Source organism: Ascaphus truei, chromosome 5, assembly GCF_040206685.1.
Source record: "Ascaphus truei isolate aAscTru1 chromosome 5, aAscTru1.hap1, whole genome shotgun sequence".
In the NCBI taxonomy this organism is placed as follows: Eukaryota; Metazoa; Chordata; class Amphibia; order Anura; family Ascaphidae; genus Ascaphus; species Ascaphus truei.
Window position 1 is genome coordinate 154,681,755 of NC_134487.1, and position 20,065 is coordinate 154,701,819.

The following is a 20,065-nucleotide window of genomic DNA, read 5'->3' on the forward strand; positions in this document are numbered from 1 at the left end:
AGGGCCGGGAAAACGAAGGAAATGAAACGGAACACAAGCCAAGTTTCAAATTTCATTGTCTCAGTTTATTAAGCATAGGGTAAAGATTTTTATACAGAAAAAAAAAAGGTTTGGTTAGAGGCGTAACGTAGGTGTAACCTGGGCGTGATTTAGATTAGAGGCGTGATTTAGGGGCAGGACATATTAGTGGCGTAATTCTCCCAATACAGGTACTGTCTAAATACATAGCCTATTTATTGTCGATGTTATCAAAAAACCTTGAATTTCTCTAGCAACTATGTTAGATGATATTGCCTCTCTCAGAGAACCAGTCTATTGTTTACTGACTAAAACAGCAGGAAGCTGACAACATAAAAAGTATCTTAGCAAGTAGAGAGGAAATGTATTTTGGCAGAAGCTGAATACATGAGAAATTATATTTCAGCAAAAGGCTGACTACATAATCTTAGCAGGCCATTACAGACAAAATGGATGGTTTAACACAAATGCAGATCCTGGCCTTACCTACTGTCCCTAACAAATGGTAACTGCAAGGAGTACAATGGAGACAAGGACGTGTATTTTTTAGGGAGTCAAAAACATACAGCTGTCGTTCTTCTGACTGAGCTATTGCCAAGGTTTGGGCCATGTGTGTAGAACAGTGGCCTTTGTTTAAATATATGTAAATGTAATAGTTGAAAGGGCCATATTCGCCACCTTCCATCTTTAAATACAGCTTCTTTCCAGAACCCGACCACAATGAGAAAGATATCCTCAATATATCTCACAGGGTATAAAATATCCATGCATCTCCCTGCCTCCAGTGCTTGAAAACACCACCCATTAGTGCAGGGACTACTTGTCTGGTTTGTCCCGCATTTACAAATAACCCTTGCTTATCACAAGTGTCAGATTCTTATGAAAATAGCACTTAGAAATCCATCCAAGACTTTCTAATCTCCCCTGGGGAGTACTGCACTGGAAAACCTGATCTGTGTCACAACACAGCCAGAGATACATGGTTGAATATTCTTGTGCAAGTTTCAATTTGAGTTGTACAGTGCAGGAACTCTCAGAAGCAGACTCCCATCTTATTTTTTTTTTAAATTTTTTAAAGTGGGAGAAATAGAAACATATAACACACTAAATATTAAAAGAAACATATGCAACACCCTTTCCCTATCACTATGGGAAATAGCAGTAATTACGGTACTGGTGCTACCTGTTTGACTTAAAGAAGGCCTGAGCCTCCGCTCATGGGAAGCCTGGGGTGATGATGTTTTCGCTCTCACTCTGGTGCAGCACCTCCACCTACGAGGATCCCGGGTAACAGGATGGCTCCTCATAGGAGCACGTATACATTTATGGTATACCCCATTAACACAATCACAAAAGGATTATATAATAACTTCTGTGTTCCCACACTAGGCTCAAACATTACCCATAATACACAATAACAACAATAGAAATGCCCTGGGGTAGCTAGTCCCAATGATACATAGAGTGCTTGGGCACCTATATCCTGGTGTCCAGCAAACAACCTGTAAGGTTAAAACGGTCTCCTGTCAGCTCGGTTCCCCTCAGGGATTGATAAGGTTGAAAGCAGTATATGCTGGCCTTGCTATTTCTCAGAGACTATTGTAAATAGCTTTGAGAGCAGCTGTTTTGAGCCTGTCATATGCTGTTAAAGCAAGACTACCAGAAGACAGGACTGCCTTATAAGACACCATTATATATCTCTTGCTCAGCAGTTAAATGTTTTAAGATTTCTTGAAAAGGCATTATGTAAAGGTTACATGTAAATTTAGATGTGTAATCCATATTTGTAACAGATGACAATGTTTTTTTGTCCCTGCTTTATGTATAAAAGCTGCTTTGTGGCCCATTAAAACCAGTTGTAAGAACTCAGCCATAGTCTCCTCTGAATTTTTACAGCTCCGGGCCCGTCTGCTATACTATTTGAGAATATAACATATCCGTGCCGTAGGATGCTCCCGGGAGAAATTGTGTGTATGTGTGTGTGTTTTGCTTGCCCTAAGATGACCTGATCTGCTGAGATCTAACAGTTTTGGTGACAGAAGTGGAATTTCGTACAGGAAAAAGGGTGAGTAAAGATTCTTTTTTATTTGTTTCTCACCTTTTCCTCTGCGAAACTAAGTAACCTAAATTTATAAGGGCAAAAGAACAAAGGGGTAGAGTCCCTATTGTTTAATCGAGGGTTTGAGTCCCTGATTTATGTAACAAAGGGTTAGAGTCCCTATTGTTTAATCGAGGGTTTGAGTCCCTGATTTATATAACAAAGGGTTGAAGTCCCTATTGTTATATAACAAAGAGTTGTTTAAGTAAAACGGACGGTATATGGTCTCAGCTAGGATGGTAATTTAAGTTAAGAATTGTTTAGAGTTAAGTTAAGAACTGTTTAAAGTTAAGTTAACATAAGAATTGTTTAAAGTTAAGTTAAGAATTGTTTATTAATACGTGCGCATAAAGTGTTAAGATTTCTTTCCTGTATAAACTCATTATGGGCACTAACATTTCGTCATCTAATAAACCAGATATTATAAAGTATAAGACTAATAAAAAGAAAAATGTTAAGAAAAATACACAGCAAGTTATTCCCTGTAAACGGAAGCCAGATCAAAGCCCTAAAGAATTAGCAATAGAATTAATTGGGGATTATTATTGTGATCCGTTTGTGGATAATTTGTCCGGCTGGTCAGAAAAAATGGAATCTAGTAACCCATTTCCCCGGGATGGCTGTTTTGATGACTTTCAAAAGAGCCATCCCGGGGAAATGGGTTACTAGATTGTACTTATGATAAAAGGGACATGTTTGGGAGGAGACTCTGATTGGCCATGGTTTGGAGGTGACCCCAAGTGGAATCATAAATATATGAGGGAAAGTGGCAGTGCTTGGATTAAGATTGCGCCTTATGGTTGTGAAATATCCCCCGATGGAACAGTATGTCCCTTGTTATGTCCATCTGCTATACTGGGTGCAACTGCCCCGAGTATGCCCACAGCCCCTCCACCATACATCCCCTCTATTTACCCTAATCTGTTAGCCCTCGCACAACCCCCTCCCTCACTGTCAGTGGCATTTGCGGATGAAGATATAATCCTCGCAGCCCAGCAATCAATGTATAACCAAAGATCTCAGGTTGCGTCTCAGGTCACGTCCCAGGTCACGTCCCAAATTGCATCCCCATTCCACAGCGCAGCTGTTTTAGCTGATGATGAAAATGAGTCAGGGAGTGAGACTGATCAGGGTGACACAATGGACCAATACACTTCTGGTCCTGCGGGTAACACTAAATCTCACACAGCAGAAAAACAAATAGGGAAGATAAATAGTAAGGCTAAAATCCTCAAGGATAATTCCTCTTCAGAAGAACAGGAATCTATTAATTTTGGTTTAATTTGTAAATAACTTGGGGAGGTTGCATACGAATTGAGCAAAATAACTACTGCAGAGTCCCCTGTATTGTGTGAGACAAACCCTCCAAAAACAGATGAGTCCCAGTCCCAAACACTGGAGGTTATCCTCTGCAAATGTGTCATCTGTAGCTATGCCCTTTATGACAGTGTGTGAACAAGTAGTTATAAAACTCCCAGATACACCTGGTATGAATGCCTGGGCACAAGGTTGCCCTGACCCCACTAAACACCCTGAGGCTGCGGTCAGGTATTTAAAAAGATGTACCAAACAGATGAAATTGTTGGGTTCTGATTATATTTTTTTATTAGATCTAGTCACTAAACATGCAGGTATTAAATAGACAGAGAAGTGTTGAACTCTTGAATCACAGTTTGATAATCCTACTGCAACTATTGACAATCATTGGGAAATGTCTGAATGGATAGCAGAAATGTGGAAACAGGTCTTGGATGTATTTAAAAGCGAGCATGGTTCTAGACAAGATATATCTGAGGCTATCACGTGTGTGCAGAAATCAGACGAAACTGTCACTGATTTTTTAAGAAGGTTTAAAGAGTGTTGGAAGAATGACTGTGGCTTGTCACTAGATGACGCTATTGCTCCATTGTATATTCAGCATGCAATGAATAATATGTTGCCAGGTAACGCACAGACAGTTAGAATGTGCATTGATGGATGGCATACGCTAAATATAGCAGAATGGGATCAGCGTGTTAGAATAAAGGATGCCGCAGGGGGTTTTCCCCCTCCTGTGAAAAATACGCAGCGCTCCAATGCGACCATGTATTTTGACGGAGGACGGGACGTGGAAGAGATAGAGGTGGTAGGAATCAGGGTAGACAGTCCTTTGCAGGACCCCGTAATTACTCAGGGGTGAGAGCTCATCATAATGGGCCCTGTTTCAAGTGTGGCCAAATGGGACATTGGTGAAATAACTGCCCATATCCCTTTCAGGATGCTAATATGGAGGCAACTGGCTCATGGCAGCCACTGCCTCAGGCCACGTCACAAAATCTCCAACACCCCCCCACACTATAATTATCAGGGAGGACCCCCCAGGCACAATTTGCATGTCCAGTGGAAACCACAAAACCCTCAACAATAGGGATGCCAGAGGACGGGACCCCTCATTTGTTATTTGGCCGAACTCTCCTCTCGATGGGAAAATTTACCTGTGGTAACTTTTACTGTCGACGGGACCCTGTATGAGTTTTTAGTTGATACAGGAGCAACCCGCTCATCTATTTCGCAGCGGTTTAATAAGGGTCCGGTCACAGATGCAAGTGAGTCCTCTATTGGTGTTGGTGGGGTTACAGTGGAATGCAAAAGGACACCCCCTTTAAAATTAACATCCACAGTCGGACATGTGTCCCCTGGTATTCCCCCTTTGGAGGTGCAGCATTCCTTTCTAATTATCCCAAAATGCCCCGTTAATCTCCTGGGAAGAGATCTTATGGGAAAAATGAGTGTGACATTATATATCACAGACAAGGGTGGGGTTGTGTGCGACACTCCCTATTGTATTACCACTCCTGCAGGTCCAAAAGAAGATTATGTTACCTGTTTTGTTGCAAGACATACATACGATCCCAATAGGAAGGTTCGCACTCTGATGTTTGCTCAGGAAATCAGACAGCAATTGTATGCATATGTATAACGGGTAAACAGTGTGTTGACCCACCAGGCGCTCAGAAATACACAGTGCTGTTGAATGTTATTATAGAGATAAATTTGGAACACTGGTTATGGCAAGCCCCAAACACGTGAACATGCATACAGTCTTTCCCAGCAACTGGCTTTGCATAAAGCACTAGTGGTATTGAGACAGAAAGACTCACTCATGAATGGGGTTGGTGGCGCCGTAACAGCCAGGTCCTCATGTCGTTTGTTTAGCCGCCGATCCTCCTGCAATAACTCCTTCATAAAGTAAGGATAGCTACATCAATGCGGCACCGTAATGCCATGAACAACCGACACCTCTTCTAGCCGCCAACCCTGCATCCGCTCCGTCGCGATGGGCGGTCATGTGACCGGCGGCAGTGTCGTGACTTCCGGGTTAGCAGGAGAACCAGCAGGATAACAGCAACAGCCCGGCGTGCTGGCGACGGTCAGCAATGTAGAGAAATCCTCCCACAGGAGGTGTAGACGCAGCACAGCCGAATTGAAGAGATGAATGAAGGCTGATAGGGTGACTATAAAAAACTTTATTGGCACATTGTGCAAACGGATCCTCTTTGCACACTATGCCAATAAAGTTTTTTATAGTCACCCTATCAGCCTTCATTTATCTCTTCAATTCGGCTATGCTGCGTCTACACCTCCTGTGGGAGGATTTCTCAGCAATTGTATGCAGCTTATGATTTTGCACGCACACAAAATGCATATGTCAATATTGCATTTCAAACTACGATTGAGGCTTGGGATTCGTATGATCAATTTCTAGATCATGCTGACCACCCTCAGCCAGACGCACAGATGTCATCAATCACTGGGCTGTATTTGACACCCTGCTATGCATACATCATTACCCCTGACTGTACATATGAGTGGATCAAAGGACATGACATTGTTTTAAAACCTTGTTATTTGCCTTTGGACAGTTTGCCAGCAACGACTTGTTTCCAAACTTGTGACATTGCACCCCAGCACATTTTTCCACATCCCTCACTTTCTGAAGTACCCATTTCCTTATGGGCCACGTCATCCACTGACCCAGGTTTTATTGATTGCTCTCCTTATGAGGCGACCTTGAAGCCTAATACTTCCCCGGTGTACATTAAACAATACCCCTTATCCGCAGATAAAGAACAGGGTATTGCCCCCATTGTACACGAGCTGTTAGCCAAAGGCATTATTTCCCCTACTGTCTCCCCATACAACACACCTGTTAACCCAGTCCCTAAGCCAGGAGGCCAGCAATGGCGCTTCACACAGGATTTGCGAGCAGTTAACGCACTGGTACAACCTATTTCCCCCATAGTACCAGATGTGAATTCAATCCTCACTGGTATACCTACCACAGCGACCTGTTTCATGGCAGTGGATCTGTGTTCGGCATTCTTTAGTGTACTGGTACACCCCAATACCCGGCCTCTTTTTGCTTTCACTTACGGGGGGGCTCAATATACCTGGAACCGTTTACCCCAGGGGTATATCAACTCCCCAACGGCCTTTTCAACCATAGTCCGTAAAACCCTTGAGTCTTGGTCCCCGCCCTGCGACTCTGTATTGCTCCAATATGCAGATGACCTGTTGCTGTGCAGCAAAGACTATGAATCATGTCTCACTGATTCTCTCAGCCTGTTTCTACAATTACATGACACAGGACACAAAGTGTCACTCAAGAAACTGCAATTTTGTCTCCCAGAGGTACGATACCTGGGATTCATCCTGTCACATGGGCAAAGGACATTGGCTCCTGAACGTGTGCAAGCAATTGATGCTTTGCCAAGGCCCAAAACCAAGACTGCATTGCTATCTTTTCTGGGCGTTGTGACATATTGCTGTCAATGGGTTCCTGACTGTTCATACTATGATCATATTCTCCGACAGGTAACCCTCAAAGACATGCCAGATGTTATCCTGTGGAACAATGAGATGTCCGATGCCTTCCGGACACTGAAAGCCTCCCTCTGCTCTGCTCCTGCTCTTGGACTGCCAAACTATCAGCAACCGTTTCACCTTTATTGCTCTGAAGGTGGAGCGACTGTGGCGGGTGTCCTTGCTCAGGAACACGGCTGTGGTTATAGGCCCGTGGCTTTTTATTCTAAAGCACTACCTTCCGTGGTGAGGGCCATAGCCGCCTGTGCCATGATAGTTGAAGCTGCTCAAACCATTGTTCTTTCACACTCTCTTATCTTGCATACAACACACCAAGTTATACATATCCTTAACAACATCACCACACAGCACATGACAGCTCAAAGGAAATCAGGATATGAAACAATTTTAACAGCAACCTCTAATCTGGTTGTCAAGTATTACCCCTCTCATGCAGGCCCCGCGGTACTACTACACAAGCTACTGTCCTGCAATGACACAGATGACATGGGTGACCCAGATGACAGTTCAGTACATGATTGTGCTCAGACTTTAAGGGAAGAGACATCTCCAAGATATTACTTATCTTCCTCCCCTTTGTCAACCGGTGACATTGTATTTGTAGATGGGTCTTGCTCAAAACCTATGGGTGGTGTTTTTCTGACTGGTTTTGCAGTAGTACAGTTGCCTGACACTGTTTTAATGGCAAATGCTTTACCCTTTGCTTCAGCCCAAGCTGCTGAGTTGGTAGCCCTGACACAGGCCTGTATACTGTTTGCTGACAAACCAGTCACCATCTATATGGATTCCCGGTACGCTTTTGGAGTGGTACATGATTTTGGGGTAATCTGGAGGAACAGAGGTTTCCGTACATCAGACAATAAGGCAATTTCTCATGCACAGCTAGTTGTAGATCTTCTGTATGCTATGTTGTTGCCCTCACAGTTAGCTATTGTTAAATGCAAAGGGCACAGTAAAGAGGATTCAGCTATTGCTGATGGCAATAATTTGGCAGACATGGTAGCTGGTAAGGATGCGGCATTATCTGCCCAGTTTCATCCCCAGTATCCCGAGGATCACATACCACAATACACTCTGATCTTGCAACCACCCATCCCACAGTTTGACATATTATCTCTTCAAGCTCTCTCATCCAAAGAGGATGTTCAGTATTGGGAATCAGAAGGTCTGACAAAGGATGTGCATTTTCTTATGTCAGACAAGGAGGGAAGGGTGGGTATACCAAAGACAGCAGCACCAATTTTTATCAGTCATTTGAATTCTTTTGGTCACATTGGTCGCAAACAAACCTGCAAGACAATACAGACTACAGTAAGTTCTGCATTAAAGATCTCCCACTGTTAGTGGAGACACAATTATCTAGGTATTTGACCTGTGCTCGTAATAACCCCACGGGTAATATTCACGGAGCACACGACCATTTGCCACCACTTGATGGCCCTATGCAGTGTTTACAAATTGACTTTACACACATGCCTAAAGCTAAGGGTAAATTACAATTCCTATTGGTAATTGTGGATCAGTTCTCCAAATGGGTAGAAGCATTTCCCACTGCAAAGGAAGATGCCAAAACGGTGTCTAAAATGTTGTGTAAGGAAGTTATTCCTCGTTTTGGATGCCAATTGGTTATCAATAGTGACAAAGGTACCCCATTTACGGCTAAAGTCACGCAGCACATTTGTACACTGTTGTGCATTGACTGGAAGTTTCATATTCCATATCATCCCCAGTCATCTGGTCAGGTGGAGCGCACAAACAGGACGATCAAAGACAAAATCAGGAAGGGCACTAATGACACCTTTCGAAACTGGCCTGATCATTTGCCTGCTGTACTAGCAGAGATAAGGATGACCCTAAACAAAACTACTGGGTACTCTCCTTTTGAAATTTTAATGGGTAGGCCTTTCCCTACCCCATGGGCACGGACCCATGGCACACCACTAGTAGGGAACGACTTGCAATGTATAACTGAGGAATATGTAACACAACTTATTGAGAAATTGAATGGCATCTATTGTGATGTTTCTGTCTCTTTGCCTTCTCCGTCAGGTGAGCCTACCCACCCCTTTAAGCCTGGAGACAGTGTCCTGGTCAAAAAGCTGTTCAAGAATAAGAACTTGGATCCTCCTTTCGGACCACCTGTCACCGTGATCGCCGTCACCCGCACTGCCATACTCACAGACGACAGCCCAACATGGATTCACGCAAGTCGCATCAAGACCGCACCCATTGGCTACCATGGTCCACCCATCCTGGACCCGTCGGCAAGCTCCTAATGTTCACCACATGTTTATCCTTTATAATAGTTTTGATTTTGGGGCTAATTTGGGGATTAACTGCTTGCATTGTGTACCACAAAGACACCACACCCATTAGTTATAGGTTCAATTATACAATACAACACAACCGACAAAAAAGAGAGCTTCATAAATCGTCCTGGGAAAAGGACAATATATATATATATATTTATATATATATATAAAGTCTCTAATAGTTGTTCATCGAGAAACCGAACCTAATACATCTTGTTGGGTCTGTGGACATGCTCCTCATAGCCTTAAACATGGCTACCCATCAGTACCTATCCCCATTTATCAATCCAAGTTACAGGAGATAGTAGAAAAGGATCTCTCATGGAATCTTGCCCCTGACGATAAATCCCAAGAGAGAAAGGAATTAGATCAGATACATCTTACCACAAAGGTTGTAGCTGGAGCCATATGCTTCCAGAATGTACAGAATATCCAGGGAGATTCAATTTCTCTGTTGCACTCTGACTGTCAGGAGGCAGTGATCACATTACTTTTTAATATACCTCATCACACAAAGTGAACATACGATATTTGATTCTCTGAAATTGACCATGAATTGTAGTGAGTTCTGTCAAAATTCAGTTACTTGTAATAACACCGCCAAGAGATGTACCAGTAACCCCCCCAAGTTGTACACATGGTTCAGAAAACAGCTCCAGACTTGGAGAGCATGGATAAACCCAACACGAACCAATCAGTTCTGGTCAATAGATGCTTGTATGTGCGGTGATGGTTTTAGCAACAGTAGTTGTAAATATGGTACTTCACAATTATTGGAAAGAGCAAACACAACTTACCCACCTAAGATTAAACTCCCATATGGGTATTACTGGTTATGTGGTTCCTGGGCAACTAAGGTCGTGCCCTATAATCATGCCGCCCCGTGCTATCTAGGTTTTGTTCTACCCGCTTTTCAGGTAAAATTTACTCTACCTGAGGGTCGGATAAGAAACAAAAGGAGGCTAACTATCAAAACAAGTATAGGCAAAATATTTGCAGGTACTCTCTTTCCCTTTTACAATATCGTTGATCTATATTCCAAACTGGGGTCACTGGTGGCAGGGTTAGATGTCGCTTTCAATGCTACCAGTGATGCTATAACTAGGCTCACCAATGAGCAAGAACAGATAAGATCAGTAGTTTTGCAAAATCGCATGGCACTAGATTATCTGTTGGCAGCACAAGGAGGGGTTTGTAAATTAGTGGGTAAAGAATGTTGTGTTTATATTGATGACCAATCAAAAAGTATACACCATGATATGGATACTCTAGCAGAAATTCAATCTAGAATGCGAGGAACCAAAAGAGTTTGATTTTACCTTTGGCCTTGGAAATTGGCTAGGCGCATTGGGAATTAAAATTCTTTATGGAATCATAGCAATTGCAAGTTTATTACTTTGTGTGTATATGTTAATCCAAATGACAAAATGTGTAATCCGTTCTATTTTTGCCAGAAGGGCTGCTTCTAGCTCGACCGTTATGTATATGTCTCCCACAAAGAGAGCGAGAAATACCAATAGGCTTGGTACTCATCAACCACCCATATGTTCATCTCTGATTATCAAACGAGATACCTAAAAGAGATAGGTTTCTGCATTCCCATGGTCTCTTGGAGGTTTCTCCCTTGGAGTTTTTCCTCTCCTGAGTGGTGTGCAGAAGAATAAATGGGATTGGTCAATTGGTTTGTTCTTTCAGAACAAAAGGAGAGAATGTAAGGTTAAAACGGTCTCCTGTCAGCTCTGTTCCCCTCAAGGATTGATAAGGTTGAAAGCAGTATATGCTGGCCTTGCTATTTCTCAGAGACTATTGTAAATAGCTTTGAGAGCAGCTGTTTTGAGCCTGTCATATGCTGTTAAAGCAAGACAACCAGAAGACAGGACTGCCTTATAAGACACCATTATATATATCTTGCTCAGCAGTTAAATGTTTTAAGATTTCTTGAAAAGGCATTATGTAAAGGTTACATGTAAATTTAGATGTGTAATCCATATTTGTAACAGATGACAACGGTTTTTTTGTCCCTGCTTTATGTATAAAAGCTGCTTTGTGAAACCCATTAAAACCAGTTGTAAGAACTCAGCCATAGTCTCCTCTGAATTCTTACAGCTCTGGGCCCGTCTGCTATACTATTTGAGACAAAAACATATCCGTGCCGTAGGAAGCTCCTGGGAGAAATTGTGTGCATGTGTGTGTGTTTTGCTTGCCCTAAGGACGACCTGATCTGCTGAGATCTAACACAACCCTTCCCAATGTGTGTATGAGGGCAGAGCTACCCTCCCCCTTGTCTTGGTGCACAGGTACCTTCCTGGTTGCAGCCTAACCAGAGAGTACTCAAGACAAGCTGCGGTCAGCGACAAGGTCCCATGGAGTGGGGTCTTCGACAGCAGCCCCTCACACCCAGATGCTGCACGAGGCTGCGGAAGGACTCCTCTGCTGGTTGGATCCCTCACTACCGGGAGATCCCCAATGATATGGCTGGCCCTGCACACTTCACTATAGTGAGGGGACTGCCTGTGGCCTAGAGGTGTATATCTTAGGCCTAGTCCAGGAGCTTGCTTACTTGCTCCGCGAACATTAGGTTTGCCAGGTGTCCAGTATTGAACCGGACAGCCCAGTATTTGGTTAGTGTCCGGTAAAAAAAGAGAGATAATACCGGACATGTATGTGTGCGGTATTACCTCTCTGAACTTGGTTACCAATCACGGGATTTCCCCTGAGAATGAATAGAGCAAGGCTGCTGCTGCTAGGGGTCTGGGCAGCTTCCTCCATCCTGATTGGCTGCTGCTGTGTAATGCAGCCAACCTGGAGGTGGCTGGAGCCGAGGAGGTGGGGCCAAAGAGCGGAGGAAAAGCATGGAGCAGAGAGGTGAGGGGATTGAGAGAGGATGAAGGGAGGGGGGTTGAGAGAGGATGAAGGGAAAGGGGTTGAGAGAGGATGAAGGGAGGGGGGTTGAGAGAGGATGAAGGGAGGGGGGTTGAGAGAGGATGAAGGGAGGGGGGTTGAGAGAGGATGGAGAGGGGTTGAGAGAGGATGAAGGGAGAGGGGTTGATAGAGGATGAAGGGAGGGGGGTTGAGAGAGGATGAAGGGAGGTGGGTTGAGAGAGGATGAAGGGAGGGGGGTTGAGAGAGGATGAAGGGAGGGGGGATGAGAGAGGATGGAGGGAGGGGGGATGAGAGAGGATGGAGGGAGGGGGGATGAGAAAGGATGGAGGGAGGGGGGATGAGAGAGGATGGAGGGAGGGGGTGAGAGAGGATGGAGGGAGGGGGGATGAGAGAGGATGGAGGGAGGGGGTGAGAGAGGATGGAGGGAGGGGGTGAGAGAGGATGGAGGGAGGGGGATGAGAGAGGATGGCGGCAGGGGGGACAGGATGAAGAGGGGGGTGAGAGGATGAAGGGAAGGTGAGCGAGGATGAGGGGAGTGGGGTGGGAGTATGAGGTGGGTGGGAGAGTGAGAGGATAAGGGAAGAGAGGATGAGGAGTGGTGCATCCAGTATTTTTGGACAAGCCACCTGGCAACCCTACTGGACACTACCTCACTCCTGGAGGCTCCAGTTCAACTGCCACTAACGGTCAGATTCTCTTCTTAGAACTTTTCCTTCGGCGGCGCCAGCCCCAACATGGCCGCTGCTGTGCTACACACAGTCAAATACACATGCGGCGCGAACCGCAAGATGGCCGCCACCGCAACTCCCTTTGAGCCACGGAACCGGATCCCTACGGAGTTACACTTATATATGAAAAAATATGAAATAACTACAATAGATCATAGGAAGGAAAAAGAAGTATATTTACAAAGAAAATCCCCAAAACAATGACAACGACATGCAGAAAAATAAAATAACTGAGAAAAGTAGAAACAGAGCGACATATATGAGAAAGAGACGGAGCAAATAATGAGATAAAAGATGACAGCCCCCAGTGAGAGAATGAGCAAGGCCTCTTCCACTGAGTGAGCGAGAGCCAGCCACCACTGAGTGAGCAAGGGCAATCCACCACTGAGTGAGCGAGGGCAATCCACCACTGAGTGAGTGAGGGCCAGCCACCACTGAGTGAGTGAGGGGCAGCCACCACTGAGTGAGTGAGGGGCAGCCACCACTGAGTGAGCAAGGGCCAGCCACCACTGAGTGAGGGGCAGCCACCACTGAGTGAGCGAGGGCCAGCCACCACTGAGTGAGCGAGGGCCAGTATCCCCCTCTATTTTTCAAATTTTCTGGGAGAATGACTGCTTTAACCCTCTAGAAATCAAAGGAAGGTCCTCTAGTACTCACCTTTATTATGCCAGCTGCGGGACTCCGGAAGGAAGAAGCAGACTCATCCTTCAAGTTTTTTAAATGTCTTATTACTAACTATGGCAGGGATTCACGAAGCTCCGGTAACGGGTAACGGAGCATGGGGTGTTACTGAATTAGTAATCTTCATAGTTTAGAGTGGCAATCCCTCAAAAACTACTGGGAATTTATAGCAGCGGCACGTTCATAGGTTAAATAAAGCTAAAATAAAGGTTAATAGGTTAAATAAAGGTGTCCTGGAACAAGATTGTCTATTTCTGTTTCCTACCCCTCGCCCCCCCCCCCCTTTTTTTTTGCAGCTCTGCCTGCTAGCCCTTTATTTGGATGTAAGCTTTCCCTGCAGCTATCACTCCTAGTGCAGGTGGGAATGGATACATTTAGATACTTCCCAATTCTCTAGCCTGCTAGCAGTTGGTTGCCGTGACAACCCCTTTAATTCCCCTGGCTAGATGGACTTTTCCATACTCCCCTGTCTCATTCACAGGTAGCTTAGCCCTGTCCCTATTCCTGTGTGACAAACATTGCACACTTCCTTTCTTACCCAAGCTACTGAGCGAGTACCACCATTCTTACCTACTCCCTTGCAAAGCAATCCGTGTGACCGTCCCTTGATACAGAAGCACTTCACATAGAGAAGCACTCTCTACCCACAAAACAACACCCACAAGAACCTTTCCATTTCTGTAACTCCCTCAATAAAGTTAAGAAAAGACAAAAGGACTTGTTGTGCTTTCAAAAGGGGGATGAGTTCAGCTATCTGGCCATACTTATATCTACAGTAGCATATAACCCTGTGGCTACAGAATAAAAGGTGATAAATACTTTTTTCTTTGGACAATTGAAAGTATTTGGATATTTTTTGTAAGCTTTTATTGTCCATATTGTTCACTTAATCTCTCTCGTGATGAAAAATTTGACTGTACATACAAGTCACCCTTTATTTTGTTTGCAAACAAATGATGCTGCCATTAATAGCTAAAGAAGGAGGTTCAATAAGTACCAGATAAAATTAGAATTACAGAGGACTCAAAGAAAAACGTATAAATTAAATAGAAAATGAATAACTTTCATAGGAAACACAGAAGTGTTGAGAAGTCTTAAGAACCTCTGAACTCGTGAGTACGGAGCACCAGTAATTTTATATTTGCAACCTCAAAGCACCACTACTTCATTTTATACAGAGTGTATAGTTTCACCCATCCATACATATTGTCGATACATTTATAAAATATGGTAGAATTCTGCATAACAACCCAATACAAAAAACAACAACTTGCAACAGTTAAATAATGAATCAGGTTGGGCTACGCCCAAAAAGCCAACAAACCGTACAGAACAAAAATCTTCAAGTCACGAGCACCATTTGTTTATAAAAAATCACAGCTACCCAACTACCATGTATTCATACAATAGACAGGATGTATTCATACAGACAAACAAATTGTGACTGCAGATTACAAGGCTTCAGCTTCACCACAACTGTGGCTTTTGACATTATTATTATTATAAAGTGAGCAGGACTACAATTCCCAAAGTGCAATGCACTCTTGGCTTGGGGAGCCCCTGGGGGAGCCCCTTCACTGATAGGTTGTGACATGGTTAGAAGGAGCGGCACATACCCTGTGCTGTGCTGTGCTGTGCTGTGTGATGTGACTCAGCAGTTACCCGTCCCCTCTGCAATATACACTGCTGGTCATTAAGGGCTGGGACCCGCTGCGCCCGGTGGCGCGGGCGCAACTCACTATTGCTGTTTAGCCTCACGATCCGGTCCCAGTCCCTCCTCACTGCCAACTGACTACGTACTGTGACGCGTCAGCCAGCAGGGGATACCAGAGAATTGTGTTCCCGTGCGGCGACGCGTCACATGGTACGCGAGTCAGCCAATGGGGAGGAGGGAAGGGAAGGAGCAAGATGGGAGGTGCCTTGGGCAGGGAGCAGGGAAAGAGCTGCAGGTTAAAGTGTGTGTGTGTGTGTGTGTGTGTGTGTGTGTGTGTGTGTGTGTGTGTGTGTGTGTGTGTGTGTATGTATGTGTGGGGGGGGTGGATGGCACCACGATCAGATCCCGCCCCCCTCACCCTCCCTCCCACTCCCGGCTCCCTACAGACCGCATATTGCGGTCTGTGACTGTCAGCGCCCCGCCTGTCTGCAGTGCGGGCACGCTGACTGAGGGAGCAGGGCCTTAGCCTAATGCCGCATGCAGAGCAGGGCCAGCCAGTTAGTGACATGCAAAGCCAGCTCTCTGCAGACACACTCTCCTGATCAATAATAGTTATGTACTAAAAATGTAACGCCCCTATTCCCCCGCCCCCCAGCTAAGGAATAGGGTGCCACACAAAAAATAAACAGTCCCAAGAACCTTACTGTCTCTTTAAGCAGAAATGTGGGTGTGTAGGTGCTCAGCAGTTTACCTTGTTCTCTCAGGGTGCTGAAGGTCCGTGCAGGCTGATGAGTAAAAAGATAAAAGGTGCCAGGAACTTTTAAAACGTTATTAAGAGATGACTTTCAGAGCAGCAACAGGACCGGTTTTTCAGGTTACAAAAGATAGCTTCTTGTTGTTAGATGCAAACACATACTCAGGTTTCCTCAACCATGAGGCTTGTAGGCAGAGTAGCTCTTTCTCAGCAGCTCTCCCAGGTCTCTTCAATGAGCTCCGGTGTGAAGAATCCACTTCCTACTGTGGCAGGATCCTTATTTAGTGTAGTGTCTCTTTTAGAGAAGTCACCTGGCAACCCTAACGTTAAAAAGCAAGAAATCTGTTGCTTACCCTATTACAGAACTATAAACATATCTACAGGTGAGATCCCCTCCTCTGGTTCCCCCTGGGATCGGAGGATAAACCCGGCTGACCCTGCCTTAATGTAACCTTTGAATGGATATATAACCCCACCCCTCTTACTGAGCAAAATAAGGATTGGCCTGTTTACATAGAACAAACCCCTACAGGATGATTCTTCTGGCAACTTTCACAAACAAGGCGGTGCTAGACATCTAACCTTTAAAGCTGCCGTTCAAGCAATGTTCTACATGTGTGTTTTTTATTATTTTAATAAATCAGTTCTGTAAATGAAAAACTGCTTAAGCATTTAAAAATATATATATTATTAAAGACAATTTAAATGTATTAACTTGTATTATAATATAACGAGCATTTTTTGTTCTTACAGCAACCATTTACAAAGTCACATCCCCTTCCTCTTTCTGAAACAGGATCTGGCCCACCCCTTTTTGAGCCCTGCCCTCTCTCTAGCAGTGCACCAATTGTATCTTGTGACTGCCTGGTCACATGATCTTCCCCACAGAACTTTGCATCTTTGGTCATCTCTGCTGCAGCCAATTAGTGAACCCCCGAGCCGAATCTTCACCGATCGATCACAGGAGAACGGATCAATCGGCAACTTAGCTGATCACTTGTCAGTGTGTAGATTGTATTGATGACATATTGCATGGAAAATAAAATATATATATATATATATATATATACTGTATATACAGATGGAGCAGCCGTTATCCAATAATTTCACTGACCCGTTTTCGTAAAGTCTGCTGTATTCCACTCTAATCATCCGTGAAAGCTGCCAATCACACCTCTGTTTACCGTTGTTGATTTTCTTGATTACCTGGATTCTGATTTGTTTGGTTGAAGTTCTGCACGTATCCGCCAGATGGTAAAAGTGAGTCCCTTTGCATAGACTATCCAGTGGATCAGGGGTGGGCAACCTATTTTTCAATGTAGCCACAGGTGTGGCGAATTAGAAGTGAAAATAGCCACACCATGTAAAAATCGAGGTATTATGGTGCACATTCGTCATCATCATCATCATCATCATATCATATCATTCCCCCCTCATCATCATCATCATCTCTGAGCATGATGTCTCTTCTGCTAACACCTCCTCCTCTATCGATCTCGCTGTGAGGGTACCCGAGGGCTCTGTCCTGGGACCTCTTCTCTTTTCTCTGTACATACTTTCTCTAGGTGACATAATCACATCTCTTGGGTTTAAATAACACCTCTATGCTGACGACACACAAATTTACTTTTCAATCCATGACCTTACTCCTGCTGTACATACCAAAGTTTCTGAATGCGATATCATCCTAGATAGTCCTGTTTTAAAATAATTACCCACCCGGCTTGTAATATTGATCTTTTGGTATGTTTGAATATCAAAAGGTGGATTTTTTTTATCCCCCCCCTCTTAACTGTGTGCTGCTAATTGACCGACTGGAACAAGCTGATTTGTTGGGGAGGGTCATGTGACTGCTTTAGATGTATAAAACAAATATCCCCCCTGCATTGGCAGGGATTGCATTGGCATCTTAAGAGTGATGCATTTAAAGTGATCATTTTAAGTTACAATATATAGTTAGACTATAGTTTAACTAGAGGTGACTGGGGACTTCATCTTTCTGCAAACTCTTTTACTCAAGGCAACAAACAGTGACCTTATATGACCACACTATGATCCCATGCTTGTTAGCTTGCATATTTTAACCCCCCACCCCTTTACAACTTATTTCTCTGCAGCCTCTCCCAAAACTGACTGCACAAAAATACCTTCCACACCCACTCAGTCCACTGAAACCCTGAATTGACTCTAGCATTGCAATGCAGCAAAACATTTGACAAGGGACAGGCACACCCCTGCTGTTTAGTCTGCACACACTCACTTTGCTCACAACAGCTCCATGCAGCACTGCCTACCTCTGGCATAATGAACCTGCTATGTATCTTAACTTTTTTCTTTTTCCTGGCCTCATGGAGATGTTACTCCCTCTATCCACTACAAACTCCTCCCTCCTGGCCCACACCCAACATCACCATACACCATGGACTACTCAAAAGCCTTGCACTATTTACTGAATGTTGGTGGAGAACTCTAAAAACCAGCACACCAACCACCGCTCACTCTAATGGTAAACATCACAAATGTACAGCTTGCAAACAACTACAGTGGCGGCCGAGCTGAGTCTCATTCGGCCGCCACCGCAATGCGCGGGAAGACGCGGCTTGTTTTTTTTTTTTAAACGCAGCATGCCGCGCGTCACTGATGCGCGGTCACGCGGCACAGGGTGCGTGCGCACGTGGCGCGCATTCCCAGGGCTCTCCAAAGGTAGAGCGGGGTAAGGGGGGGATGTAGGAAGGCAGAGTGAGACCCGGGGGACCCGGAGAAGGCAGAGAAGACGACCGGAGAAGAGAGGACGACCGGAGAAGATCCGGCTGGCGCGCGGCCAAATTCGGCGCCAGCCCGAAAACAGCCGCGGGACAAGCCGGGTGAGTCTTAGACTCAGCTCGGCCGCAACAGTACCCAAATTTCTACTCATACTATTACTCTCTTTAGCAGGTGATATTAAACCTAACCCAGGTCCTCCCATTTCAGCTCTGTCCATACCCCTGAAAATTCCACCTTTACATTCCAAAAAGTGCTATCTGTCGCCCATATAAATATCCGGAGCCTGCTGCCCAAACTGGATGAACTAAGGGCATGGTGCCTTATGCATAAACCCAAAGCCATCGTTCTTACAGAAACATGGCTAACCCCTAAAAGCCCCGATGAAAATATCACCATTCAGGGATATTACATTTCTAGGAGAGATAGGTCAAAGAGAGGAGGAGGGGTGTTATTTTATATTGCAGACACCTTACAATTTACACTGTTAAATTGCCCCCCAAGCCCAACCTCTTTTGAAATTCTAGTTGGCAAAATCTGCCTCCCCTTTTCTAAGACTATCTTGCTTGCTGGCATCTACCGCCCCCCTAAAGCCCCTCTAAAATCCCTGACTGATATCACCCAGTTTCTTGGCTCCGTTTCCTCTCTGAATGAGAAGAGTGAGCTGCTAGTTCTTGGGGATTTCAACTACAATTGGCTTAACTCTAAAAACCACAAAATCCAGATACAAATCAAATCGCTTAACCTATCGCAACTCATTTCCCAACCCACACGGACAAACCTGAAATCGCACAACCATTCCTTGCTAGACTGGATTCTCTCCTCAAACCCCAGCAGAATCCAATTCTCTGGCATCCTTCCTGATATTTTCAATGACCATGCAATAGTGTACTGTGTAAGGAAAATGAAACCGCTCCATTCAAGCCCTAAAGTTCTCCTCACTAGAACATTTAGAAACTTTAACCCACAACAGTTTCTGGATGACCTTACCAACTACCCATGGCACAGAATCGATTTAATTCCCGACCCTGATTCTGCGCTCGACTATTTCCAATCCGAGTTCTTAAAATTCTGCGATACCTATGCTCCACTATGCAAAATAAGGGTACGGGGGGCCCACCTTCCAGGGTTACAACTGACCTTATAGCACTCTACCAGTTCAGGGATACCTTGTGGAAAAGCTACAACGTAACTGGCACTACCAAAGATCTCAATCACTACAGTGCTTTCCTGTCTTGCCTTCGAATTCTTTATGGGCAAGCTACCCAGCTACCTGAACAAGCTCCTCACCCCTACCACATGCAGCACCTATCA

The 20,065-nt window shown here is 44.6% G+C and overlaps 1 protein-coding gene across 1 annotated transcript in view; it reads right to left on the bottom strand.

Annotated features, from left to right (window-relative positions):
- The window catches only part of LOC142495505 (E3 ubiquitin-protein ligase RNF14-like), a 48,568-nt gene extending 32,087 nt beyond the window's left edge, over window positions 1–16,481 (bottom strand). Inside the window, exon 1 of the mRNA XM_075601076.1 lies at window positions 15,989–16,481. The gene's annotated coding sequence lies outside the window, so the exon portion shown is untranslated. The remainder of the gene's footprint in view (window positions 1–15,988) is intronic.
- Window positions 16,482–20,065: the final 3,584 nt, after the last annotated feature.